This window comes from Aegilops tauschii, chromosome 2 (assembly GCF_002575655.3).
Source record: "Aegilops tauschii subsp. strangulata cultivar AL8/78 chromosome 2, Aet v6.0, whole genome shotgun sequence".
In the NCBI taxonomy this organism is placed as follows: Eukaryota; Viridiplantae; Streptophyta; class Magnoliopsida; order Poales; family Poaceae; genus Aegilops; species Aegilops tauschii.
In genome coordinates this window covers 399,002,382-399,014,742 of record NC_053036.3, presented here as the reverse complement: position 1 = coordinate 399,014,742, position 12,361 = coordinate 399,002,382, and the positions used below count along the sequence as shown (strand labels likewise).

Here is a 12,361-nt window from a genome sequence, read left to right as displayed (position 1 = left end):
CGCAAGAAGGGTCATCTTCACACAATCCCATGTAATGAACAAGAATGGGATAAAGAGTTGGCTTACGATCGCCACTTCACACAATACATAAATTAAATTCATACATCAATGAGAGTACACTCATAGGTCTGACTACGGAACCAAAAGAAGAGAAGACAACCCCAAATGCTAGATCCCCGATCGTCCCAACTGGGCTCCACTACTGATCATCACGAAACGAAACATAGTAATGACCAAGGTCCTCGTCGAACTCCCACTTGAGCTCGGTTGCATCACCTGCACTGGTATCGTCGGCACCTGCAACTGTTTTGGAGGAATCTGTGAGTCACGAGGACTCAGCAATCTCACACCCGTGAGATCAAGACTATTTAAGCTTATGGGTAGGAAAAGGTAAGGTGGTGAGGTTGCAGCAGCGACTAAGCATATATGGTGGCTAACATACGCAAATAAGAGCGAGAAGAGAAGCAACGGAACGGTCGTGAAGCTAGCAATGATCAAGAAGTGATCCTGAACTCCTACTTACGTCAAACATAACCCAAAAGCCGTGTTCACTTCCCAGACTCCGCCAAAAAGAGACAATCACGGCTACTCACGCGGTTGATGCGTTTTAATTAAATCGAGTGTCAAGTTCTCTACAACCGGATATTAACAAATTCCCATCTGCCACATAACCGCGGGCACGGCTCTCGAAAGTTTATACCCTGCAGGGGTGTCCCAACTTAGCCCATTATAAGCTCTCACGGTCAACGAAGGATATTTCTTCTCCCGGGACGACCCGATCAGTCTCGGAATCCCGGTTTACAAGACATTTCGACAATGGTAAAACAAGACCAGCAAAGCCACCCGAATGTGCCGACAAATCCCGATAGGAGCTGCACATATCTCGTTCTCAGGGCACACCGGATTGTCCAAGCTTCCGATAGGCGAGCCCAGAGTTGCCCCTGGTGGCCACCGGCGACTGACAGGTTGGACCAACACTCAGAGGAGCACTGGCCCGGGGGTTTAAAATAAAGATGACCCTTGAGTCTACAGAACCCAAGGGAAAAAGGCTTAGGTAGGCAAATGGTAAAACCAAGGTTGGGCCTTGCTGGAGGAGTTTTATTCAAAGCGAACTGTCAAGGGGGTCCCATAAATCACCCAACTGCGTAAGGAATGCAAAATCAAGGAACATAACACCGGTATGACGGAAACTAGGGCGGCAAGAGTGGAACAAAACACCAGGCATAAGGCCGAGCCTTCCACCCTTAACCAAGTATATAGATGCATTAATTAAATAAGAGATATTGTGATATCCCAACAAAGTTCATGATATCCATGTTCCAACAAGGAACAAACTTAATCTTCACCTGCAACTAGCAACGCTATAAGAGGGGCTGAGCAAAAGCGGTAACTTAGCCAAACAACGGTTTGCTGGGAAAGGTGGGTTAGAGGCTTGACATGGCAATATGGGAGGCATGGTATAGCAAGTGGTAGGTAGCGCAAGCATAGCGATAGAGCGAACAACTAGCAAGCAAAGATAGAAGTGATTTCGAGGGTATGGTCATCTTGCCTGAGATCCCACTAGGAAGAAGATCGAATCCATGAAGAAGACAAACGGACGTAGTCGAACGAATCCTCACAACTCCGGAACGAAACCGAAGCTAACGAGAGAAGCAAATCGGAAAGAAGCAAACAACATAGTAAACAACCACCACATACACATGGCATGATGCAGAAACAAGTATGGTGCATGTCTGATTTAATGAGCATGGCATGGCAAAGTGCAACAAACAACACTACAAATTAAGTGGAGCTCAATATGCAACGAGTTGCATATTGGAGAAACACCACATCAATTATTTAGTTCTCTCTCGTTTATGTACCCAACAATATTAAATGTAGTTAAACATGGCAAGAGGTGAAGCATATGAAAACTACCTATTTAGGCAAGTTTAAATGAGGCCGGAACAACAAACAACAATTCCGGAAAATCCCCATGTGCATATTTTAGATTTGGTACTGTTCTGCCATAAACGCAATTTTAATGTTGTTAAACAGCAAAATAAATTGCACCATGTTAATCTATGCATTTTTTCTAAACAATTTACATATATAGTTTATTTAAAATGGAGCTACGGTTATTTAGTTATGAAATAAAGCATTTTAACATGGCATTTATGCAAAATTAAACAAACAGCAAGTTAAACATTTTAAACATGGTTGAAAGTGGCATAATGTGAAACTAGATAAAATTCTAAGCATTTTACATATATAAATCATTTTAATCCGATGCACGGTTGTTGAGTTATTATATGCATGATCTAGAGGGACTTTTCTGTAAATCTGTAAACTCCTGGAAAGATAGCTAAAATCGCAGACATGGAAAAAAACTACACTGGGCCGAATCTGGAATAGGAAGCCCAGCAGAGGAAAGGCCAGGGGGCTGCTCACATTGGGCTTCAGAGAGCTGGCAGATCTGGGCCTGGTGCGGTTTGGCTGGAGGCGATCGAGGCCTCCTGGTCCACGCGGTCGATGCATGCGGCTGAGGCGCGCTGGGCCTTGAAGCTGTCAACGGCGAGGAGGGGAGACCGGTCAAGCGAGGCAGCGCGCGGGTCAACGCAGGGATGAGGCGAGCGAGCTGCTACTGCTCGTTTCTGAAGAACAGAAATAACAACAGGTTCAAACGCCGGTGGCTGGGCGCGATGGACTTCGGCGACGTGGGCGCAAGGAACGGAGGGAGTGCGGCGAGATGGGGCCTACAGGCGGCGGACGGCGGCGAGGATCCACCGGATCTGACGAGGGGAGCCGGTTCCTGATGGTGGGAGTCGAACAGGACGATGGCGACTCGGCTCCTGTGAAGAAATACAGAGAGAGAACGAATTCAGAGAGGAGAGACAGGGAGAGGAAACGGGAAAGAAAAGGAGGAGCTAGGGCGACCTAGTAGCTCACATGCGACAGCGGCGCCGTCCTCCGGTGACCACGCAGTAGCGGTCGTCGGAACCAGGAGGTGGGCGAGCTCGGAGGCCTTCGCGCGCCATAGTTCCTGTAGGTCGAGAGAGAGGGGCGCGTGAAGGAAGGAGGAAGTGGAGCAGGGGAAGAAGAAGGAAGACAGGGGCGTGGCGCTGGTGACCTGCTGGTCGCCGGCGGTTGTTTGGGCAGCAGCGACGAGGTGCTCGGGGACGCGGGGCGAGCAGCGGCAACGGCGAACGTGTGCTGCGGGGCTCCATGATGTTCCTGTTGCAGAGAGCGAGAGATGTGAGAGGGAGAAGAGAGAAGCAGGAAAGGAAGGAAGGGGCGGCGCGGAGCTCATCTATGGTGCAGCTCGCCGGCAGGGCGGCGGTAGTCGAGGCCAGGCGCTGGAGCCGAGGGGCTCGAGGAGCTCCTCTCCTTGGTGCGGGACGTGCACGGAAAGCGGGGACACTTGGGGTAAGGAGCTGGTTGCAGGCGCGGGAAGGAGGAGGCTGCGGCTTGCTGGTGATTTGGGTGGCGCGAAAATCACGGGAGTTGGTCGGAGGCTACGGTTGGAGGGGGGTGGATCTGAGGTGGATGGTGGTTGGCTCGGTGGGAAAGACGAGGAGGAGACCAGGTGGGCTGGCAGCGGCGGGGAGGATTTGATGGATGGATGGGACAAGGCTAGGGTTAGACTAATATATATAGCAGATGAATTTAGGTTAGGGGATATTTGGTCCCTCCGATTTAAATCGGACGGTCAAGAAAAATAAGCTAGGAGAGTCCAACAAAGAAAACGGTGATGTTTTATAGATGTTTGGGGATGATCCGGACCCAATGGTAACGATAGTCCGGTTTGGGTTCGGGGAAGTTTCGGACACGGGCGAGGGGGCGATGTACTGTGCAAAGAGGGACTTCGGTTTAAGCAAGAGGGAAAACGAAGAACAAGGTTGGTCTCGGAACGGTCACGAAAGCAAGGGGGAACGCGGCAACTACGAGCGGATGCATGTTTTAAAAACAATGACGGCAACGAGTGCCGATGCAATGCAAATGAAGACATGATGAAAGCAACAAACAAATAAACACACGACGGTCACGCAAAACATGGCAGGCGTCTGGAGCGTCGGTCTCGGGGCGTTACAACACTCCACCACTACAAGAGGATCTCGTCCCGAGATCTAGGATGGCACCGGAGAGAAGCGGAAGAGGAAGAGGTGAAACAAAGTTGCTTCTTGACAAACGAGTGAAACCATTGAACCTTGAGAGGTCGCAAATCTTGAAGAAATGACACGACGGAGGTGAACAAAATTTAAAACACTCCGTTCAGCAAGAGGAACAAGGAACATTACAAGAACCTTGTAGGTTGAAAGACAAACAAAAATGGTTACGATGGACAAGAAGTACATGCAAGCACTCCGGTTGAAATGAGATGTACAAGGAAGGATAAAGATCAATTACGACAACACTCTGGTTAAAACAAGATAGAGAAGGAATAAGGGTGATATAATTTGGACAGCACTCCAACTGTAAATGGAAGGAATTGAACATGAATTTTACAAGATGAGAGGATACTTAATGAAATCAACAACACACTGCCTCCAAAACTATTGAAAGAATGGCACAATGGGTCAGAAAGATTTCAGACAGCACTCCGGTTGAGAAGGGAGGCAAACTTGACAGAACGGGAAGAACTTGAAAAGAGGGCACGACACTCCGGTTGGAAATGGATAAGCACGAAAATAACACGGTCCTCACAAACCGAGAAGATGAGTGACGAGAGCAACATCACAATGCCTCCGGAAGAAATAAATAATAGAAGATAGATCCTTGGAATAAAGAATGGAGAAGAAAATGACAACTTCTGCCACAAATGAGCTTGGAAAGCATCCTTCCAAGAAGGTTATAACGGAGTTGTTGGGAAATCAACAACGAAAAGAACAAGCTTGTTGTGGGCTTATGGAACACATCTCAAAATTATGAGGTGAAATTCTGCCACAAACGGAAACAATTGCTTGCTTTAGATCGACGAGAAGATGAAAAACTTCTTCCGCCGAGAGGATAGGAGAAAAGTTGGATCATAGGTAAGCACCACAATAGCAACATTCCTTAAGGAAGGCTTTAGGTGAAATCTATACCAAGATAACACCAAGGAAGGAAATGATGGGTTTAAATATCTCATTCCTTACAACTTGTGAATCATGAAACATGAAGGAAATTGTCAAGAATGAAATAACACCACCTCAAAACATAAGAGAGAAAGAATTGCACTTTGGAATGCAAGATGAAGAATACTTGAATTCCCCAAAACAAAACATGTGTTGAACACCATGTTTATTTTAGAGTATAGCTTGGCGGATCTTAACTTCAAGAGAAATCTTGAAGAACAATTGAAGAATGAAAAGACTCCTTGATGAACCACCATGTAGAGCCTCCATGAAGAACTCCCGTAATAAAAGAATGATAGAAAGGAAGAGAAGTTGAAAGAACAAGGTGATCCTTGCAATGATTTAGATGAAGCTTTGAAATGATATAATTGAAATAACTTGGAGCTCCGGAAAGAAACATGAACAAATGAGATCAAGAATTTTTGATGAATCTCTGGAATAAGGAATTAATCACTTGGATGAAACAAGAATAAGAATTACATTATGCTTAGCCTTCACCAATTTAGATTGATGACAAGCAACGGATTTTGCATACTACTTATTCTCGTAGAAAGGATTAAGATAGATATTGCGCAAACTTGGGAAGGTCTTCATCGAACCACCGGTAGGATTGAAACAACGAATAAATTGATATGATAACCAAGGAAGAGAACTCTTGAACGAACCACCGTAAGAATTGAAAATGAAAGTAGCAAAGGCACAATTCGCCGGGAAGAATTGGAAAACGAATGAAGATACTTGAGGGGATTTAGATACATGAGAACGAAGAGATCACGAACTGATTAGAGAATATTTGAACGATTCACCGGTAAGATTTGGAGAACAAGAGCTGAAAGCTGGAATGAGTAATTATGACATGATGGGCTTCGGAGGAAAGAAATGGAAACAACTCATGAAATGCTCCGGATGGGTATGAAAAGAATTCTCACAATCAAAAACAATTATGAGAGGATGGCATAAGCTAGAACTATGAATCTTTGGAAGAACGGGTAAGGATTTAAGAGGAACTCCTCTTCGGTCTTCAAGATCCGAGAATGACAACGAGAAACACCACCATGAATTGTTGAGGCACTCCGGAATGAAAATTAAAAATTTTGAACCAACAATGAAAAGAGTTTGAAAGATCTTGGAGAAAAACATTTGACTGATGATAATTCATTCTTACGTCAAACTTCGAAAAGAATTTGGGAATAGCTCCGGAAAGAATTAGAAGAGTTAGGTAAGATCCTGGGAAAAGACCTGTGGGTTAGGGCCCACTCAAAAGATACACCGTTGAACGATAAAAGAAAGATTGCGCCGGTTGAATTAAATGGCTCAAAAGAGATAACAACCTCGAGATAGCTTGAACGGATTGGGAATGGAAATGCGATTCTTCTGAGATATCTTCAGCACTCCAGATAACATGAATAGCAAGAGGTGGATGATTAAGAGATGCACCGACATGAGAAAGCATTTGAAACAAGGAAAAGAATACGATCAACACTAAAAGCTTGACTTGAGTCCACCGGAGAAGAAAAAAGAACGAAGAATAATAAACTTGAAGCTCCGTTAGTATCTTCATGGGAAATCACCGGATAAGAACATTGAAAGAAAAGAATGAAGAGACTACAATAAAAAGGATACTTGATTAAGAAATCTGAGTCCTTGAAGAAAAGGGTGGGAGGGCGGGAAAACAAAGGCAACTTGGGATGAATGAAACAGACATCATTGAGAGAACTTAGAATTGATCTTGCGGATGGGGAGAATGATGGGATCATCTTGAAGAGAAGCGCACCGGTTAGAAATAGAATTGGGATGGCACTCTTGATGACCAAGAAGGATTAACACTCCCATAGAAATATGAGAACACCATTTAGGGAAGGTATGGATCAACACTTGACAATGAAGCAACTCGAATACCACAACTCAAGACAAAACAAAGGATTGGCTTGCAAAATAAGCCGGAACAAACATATGATAGAGATTTCGTCCGAAGTTTTCGTGGTGGGGCCCACACAGGCTCGATCGTACAGCACCATCATGTACAAGGCAGTGCACATGACATACGAAGCGTCCCCGAGTCGGCATAGCCAAGGACTCTTTAAGACACTATGAGACCACTGTAAAACCAACCGTGGAAAGGCGGACCACTAGACGTCGAACCCCAATCTCATATCATGCATCTGTCGAAAAGATATCCTAGGAGCTACTTGAATTCCCACTTATAAACTCCCGAAACTTTCTGGTTATGCAATCAGGTGTTGGGGATACACGGGACACAATATAACTCACCCAAACTAACAATACCTAGATCCAGCTGTATCCATCCTTCAACACATAACCAAGAAAACTCTGGAAATCGTGTACCTCAACCTTCGAAAAGCATCCGTTATACGAGTTATGGCAATACTCCCGAACTCCCGCCCCAGTACTGGGTGGCGTCGAGGTAATTTCACCAACAACTGCATAAAAGAAATTTTCGATGTCGGCGAAACTCAGGTATTCCAGAACTGCAGCGATAAAATTGTGACGACAACACCTCAGAGCTCAACTCCCCGGGACACTGCCACAACCCCTAAATGTCAGGAGGCACCAAGAACAATGTTCTCATCACAAAACCATCGGAACAATTCCAAGATACCCGCGTGATCCTTAAAAAAAATTTAGTGAAATTTGAGGAGAGAAGAGTCAAAACTTCTACGTCAGGAGGCCTCTACCGAGCGACGAAGGGACTGAGGAGTAAAAAGAATCCTACTCTCCGATATATATAATCCTAAGACTCAAAACAATTTTTGTTCTAGACTCAACAACGCCAGCGATTCGATCAAGCAGGGGGCTCCTAAGTCGGGGATGGCTCTGATTACCAACTTGTAACACCCACGATGCGGCTATATCTCCCACGTGTCGAGGCACGACTTAGAGGCATAACCGCATTATGGTTTTGTTGCAAGAAGGGTCATCTTCACACAATCCCATGTAATGAACAAGAATGGGATAAAGAGTTGGCTTACAATCGCCACTTCACACAATACATAAATTAAATTCATACATCAATCAGAGTACACACATAGGTCCGACTACGGAACCAAAAGAAGAGAAGACAACCCCAAATGCTAGATCCCCGATCGTCCCAACTGGGCTCCACTACTGATCATCAGGAAACGAAACATAGTAACAACCAAGGTCCTCGTCGAACTCCCACTTGAGCTCGGTTGCATCACCTGCACTGGTATCGTCAGCACCTGCAACTGTTTTGGAGGAATCTGTGAGTCACGAGGACTCAGCAATCTCACACCCGCGAGATCAAGACTATTTAAGCTTATGGGTAGGAAAAGGTAAGGTGGTGAGGTTGCAGCAGCGACTAAGCATATATGGTGGCTAACATACGCAAATAAGAGCGAGAAGAGAAGCAACGGAACGGTCGTGAAGCTAGCAATGATCAAGAAGTGATCCTGAACTCCTACTTACGTCAAACATAACCCAAAAGCCGTGTTCACTTCCCGGACTCCGCCGAAAAGAGACAATCACGGCTACTCACGCGGTTGATGCGTTTTAATTAAATCGAGTGTCAAGTTCTCTACAACCGGATATTAACAAATTCCCATCTGCCACATAACCGCGGGCACGGCTCTCGAAAGTTTATACCCTGCAGGGGTGTCCCAACTTAGCCCATTATAAGCTCTCACGGTCAACGAAGGATATTTCTTCTCCCGGGACGACCCGATCAGTCTCGGAATCCCGGTTTACAAGACATTTCGACAATGGTAAAACAAGACCAGCAAAGCCACCCGAATGTGCCGACAAATCCCGATAGGAGCTGCACATATCTCATTCTCAGGGCACACCGGATTGTCCAAGCTTCCGATAGGCGAGCCCAGAGTTTCCCCTGGTGGCCACCGGCGACTGACAAGTTGGACCAACACTCAGAGGAGCACTGGCCCGGGGGTTTAAAATAAAGATGACCCTTGAGTCTACAGAACCCAAGGGAAAAAGGCTTAGGTAGGCAAATGATAAAACCAAGGTTGGGCCTTGCTGGAGGAGTTTTATTCAAAGCGAACTGTCAAGGGGGTCCCATAAATCACCCAACCGCGTAAGGAACGCAAAATCAAGGAACATAACACCGGTATGACGGAAACTAGGGCGGCAAGAGTGGAACAAAACACCAGGCATAAGGCCGAGCCTTCCACCCTTAACCAAGTATATAGATGCATTAATTAAATAAGAGATATTGTGATATCCCAACAAAGTTCATGATATCCATGTTCCAACAAGGAACAAACTTAATCTTCACCTGCAACTAGCAACGCTATAAGAGGGGCTGAGCAAAAGCGGTAACTTAGCCAAACAACGGTTTGCTGGGAAAGGTGGGTTAGAGGCTTGACATGGCAATATGGGAGGCATGGTATAGCAAGTGGTAGGTAGCGCAAGCATAGCGATAGAGCGAACAACTAGCAAGCAAAGATAGAAGTGATTTCGAGGGTATGGTCATCTTGCCTGAGATCCCACTAGGAAGAAGATCGAATCCATGAAGAAGACAAACGGACGTAGTCGAACGAATCCTCACAACTCCGGAACGAAACCGAAGCTAACGAGAGAAGCAAACCGGAAAGAAGCAAACAACATAGTAAACAACCACCACATACACATGGCATGATGCAGAAACAAGTATGGTGCATGTCTGATTTAATGAGCATGGCATGGCAAAGTGCAACAAACAACACTACAAATTAAGTGGAGCTCAATAAGCAACGAGTTGCATATTGGAGAAACACCACATCAATTATTTAGTTCTCTCTCGTTTATGTACCCAACAATATTAAATGTTGTTAAACATGGCAAGAGGTGAAGCATATGAAAACTACCTATTTAGGCAAGTTTAAATGAGGCCGGAACAACAAACAACAATTCCGGGAAATCCCCATGTGCATATTTTAGATTTGGTACTGTTCTGCCATAAACGCAATTTTAATGTTGTTAAACAGCAAAATAAAGTGCACCATGTTAATCTATGCATTTTTCTAGACAATTTACATATATAGTTTATTTAAAATGGAGCTACGGTTATTTAGTTATGAAATAAAGCATTTTAACATGGCATTTATGCAAAATTAAACAAACAGCAAGTTAAACATTTTTAACATAGATGAAAGTGGCATAATGTGAAACTAGATAAAATTCTAAGCATTTTACATATATAAATCATTTTAATCCGATGCACGGTTGTTGAGTTATTATATGCATGATCTAGAGGGACTTTTCTGTAAATCTGTAAACTCCTGGAAAAATAGCTAAAATCGCAGACATGGAAAAAAACTACACTGGGCCGAATCTGGAATAGGAAGCCCAGCAGAGGAAAGGCCAGGGGGCTGCTCACATTGGGCTTCAGAGAGCTGGCAGATCTGGGCCTGGTGCGGTTTGGCTGGAGGCGATCGAGGCCTCCTGGTCCACGCGGTCGATGCATGCGGCTGAGGCGCGCTGGGCCTTGATGCTGTCAACAGCGAGGAGGGGAGACCGGTCAAGCGAGGCAGCGCGCGGGTCAACGCAGGGATGAGGCGAGCGAGCTGCTGCTGCTCGTTTCTGAAGAACAGAAACAGCAGCAGGTTCAAACGCCAGCGGCTGGGCGCGATGGACTTCGGCGACGTGGGCGCAAGGAACGGAGGGAGTGCGGCGAGATGGGGCCTATAGGCGGCGGACGGCGGCGAGGATCCACCGGATCTGACGAGGGGAGCCGGTTCCTGATGGTGGGAGTCGAACAGGACGACGGCGACTCGACTCCTGTGAAGAAATACAGAGAGAGAACGAATTCAGAGGGGAGAGACAGGGAGAGGAAACGGGAAAGAAAAGGAGGAGCCAGGGCGACCTAGTAGCTCCCATGCGACAGCGGCGCCGTCCTCCGGTGACCACGCAGCAGCGGTCGTCGGAACCAGGAGGTGGGCGAGCTCGGAGGCCTTCGCGCACCATGGTTCCTGCAGGTCGAGAGAGAGGGGCGCGTGAAGGAAGGAGGAAGTGGAGCAGGGGAAGAAGAAGGAAGACAGGGGCGTGGCGCTGGTGACCTGCTGGTCGCCGGCGGTTGTTTGGGCAGCAGCGACGAGGTGCTCGGGGACGCGGGGCGAGCAGCGGCAACGGCGAGCATCTGCTGCGGGGCTCCATGATGTTCCTGTTGCAGAGAGCGAGAGATGTGAGAGGGAGAAGAGAGAAGCAGGAAAGGAAGGAAGGGGCGGCGCGGGGCTCATCTGTGGTGCAGCTCGCCGGCAGGGCGGCTGTAGTCGAGGCCAGGCGCTGGAGCCGAGGGGCTCGAGGAGCTCCTCTCCTTGGTGCGGGACGCGCCCGGAAAGCGGGGACACTTGGGATAAGGAGCTGGTTGCAGGCGCGGGAAGGAGGAGGCTGCGGCTTGCTGGTGATTTGGGTGGCGCGGAAATCACGGGAGTTGGTCGGAGGCTACGGTTGGAGGGGGCGGATCTGAGGTGGATGGTGGTTGGCTCGGTGGGGAAGACGAGGAGGAGACCAGGTGGGCTGGCGGCGGCGGGGAGGATTTGATGGTTGGATGGGACAAGGCTAGGGTTAGACTAATATATATAGCAGATGAATTTAGGTTAGGGGATATTTGGTCCCTCCGATTTAAATCGGACGGTTAAGAAAAATAAGCTAGGAGAGTCCAACAAAGAAAACGGTGATGTTTTATAGATGTTTGGGGATGATCCGAACCCAATGGTAACGATAGTCCGATTCGGGTTCGGGGAAGTTTCGGACACGGGCGAGGGGGCGATGCACTGTGCAAAGAGGGACTTCGGTTTAAGCAAGAGGGAAAACGAAGAACAAGGTTGGTCTCGGAACGGTCACGAAAGCAAGGGGGAACGCGGCAACTACGAGCGGATGCATGTTTTAAAAACAATGACGGCAACGAGTGCCGATGCAATGCAAATGAAGACATGATGAAAGCAACAAAAAAAATAAACACACGACGGTCACGCAAAACATGGCAGGCGTCTGGAGAGTCGGTCTCGGGCCGTTACAGTGCTGAAGCAAATGCCATTAGTATTTCTGCTGCAGCAATGGGGGATTTATCAGCTCCAGCAACTACCACTATGAAACTGAAGGTTTATCTGCAAAGGAAAATCTCTTGTGTTCCTGGTCGACTCAGGTAGTACCCACACATTTCAGGATTGTGCAATTGCAGATTCAGTTAAGGAGATTTCCCAGATGCCAGTCAGGATGGTCAAAGTAGCTATTGGTGATATGGTTTCTTGCAACCAAGAGCTACTGAATGGCAGTTGGTGCTGTGATGGACA

The 12,361-nt window shown here is 46.9% G+C and overlaps 2 long non-coding RNA genes across 2 annotated transcripts; both read right to left on the bottom strand.

Moving 5' to 3' along the window:
* Positions 1 to 4: 4 nt before the first annotated feature.
* LOC141042031 (uncharacterized) lies at positions 5 to 3,558 on the bottom strand. The gene is made up of 3 exons (XR_012203837.1): positions 3,110 to 3,558; positions 2,431 to 3,022; positions 5 to 1,640 (listed from the first exon to the last, which is right to left on the bottom strand). It is a non-coding gene; the product is annotated as an uncharacterized lncRNA (long non-coding RNA).
* A 4,274-nt stretch (positions 3,559 to 7,832) lies between these two features.
* On the bottom strand, positions 7,833 to 12,033 carry LOC120974582 (uncharacterized). The gene is made up of 3 exons (XR_006671068.2): positions 11,126 to 12,033; positions 10,447 to 11,038; positions 7,833 to 9,657 (listed from the first exon to the last, which is right to left on the bottom strand). It is a non-coding gene; the product is annotated as an uncharacterized lncRNA (long non-coding RNA).
* Between the last annotated feature and the right edge of the window lie 328 nt (positions 12,034 to 12,361).